The sequence below is a fragment of the Atractosteus spatula genome, chromosome 10, assembly GCF_055471065.1.
Source record: "Atractosteus spatula isolate fAtrSpa1 chromosome 10, fAtrSpa1.hap1, whole genome shotgun sequence".
NCBI lineage: Eukaryota > Metazoa > Chordata > Actinopteri > Semionotiformes > Lepisosteidae > Atractosteus > Atractosteus spatula.
The window spans coordinates 29,479,909-29,480,656 of NC_142715.1; positions in this window are offsets into that span (position 1 = coordinate 29,479,909).

Genomic DNA, 748 nt, shown 5'->3' on the forward strand with positions numbered 1-748 from the left:
TGGCGGGAGAATTCATTTATGCTCAAGGGGGTCTATTATACCTTGCGAAACTTCCAAGACAACTATAACAGAGGGTCATATTTTAAGAAAATTTGCTTTAAAATAATTTGTACAATATCATCCCTCAATATCGACGTTCAGTTGAAGGATTTGAAGAAGCAACAGCAATAGGAGAGTACATTGATTTTGGACCTGTGTTTGCATCTGAACAATCCTTCCTCCTGGAAAGAAGAGAAAACAGGTCTGTTTTGAGTCTCATGATGATGCTCTTCTGGATCCCCCTAAAAATGTGCAAATTTGTTTCTGATGTATTTTGGATAAAATTTTAACTGTCATCAAATGAAATTTTCTCAGGTGAATGCAGTCGTTACTTTCGACTTTTTATATGATGACAAGACCTACATTTAGGGCTCAGTATCGATAACAATGCTGCTATTGATGGAGTAGAAATAAGTGATGTATTAGCAGTTTTATTTGAGGCAAGAAGTACTAGAACACTTCCTATAAAAATGTTAGGATTCAGAGCAAGAAATATTTTTCCACCTCACCTAATGCTATTGCATTAACGAGGCTGACGTTGTCGTCTTCTTCCACCTTAAATGCTGCTGCTGTGATGTTATGCCTCCTTTCGCCTGTAGATGGCCCTCTACAGTCATTTTAAAAGTACTAATAGGGACGGATTACTGTACATATCCTCAGTAAAGAGGAATATGTAAGTAGTGACTATCCAAATTGCAATTTTGTATGA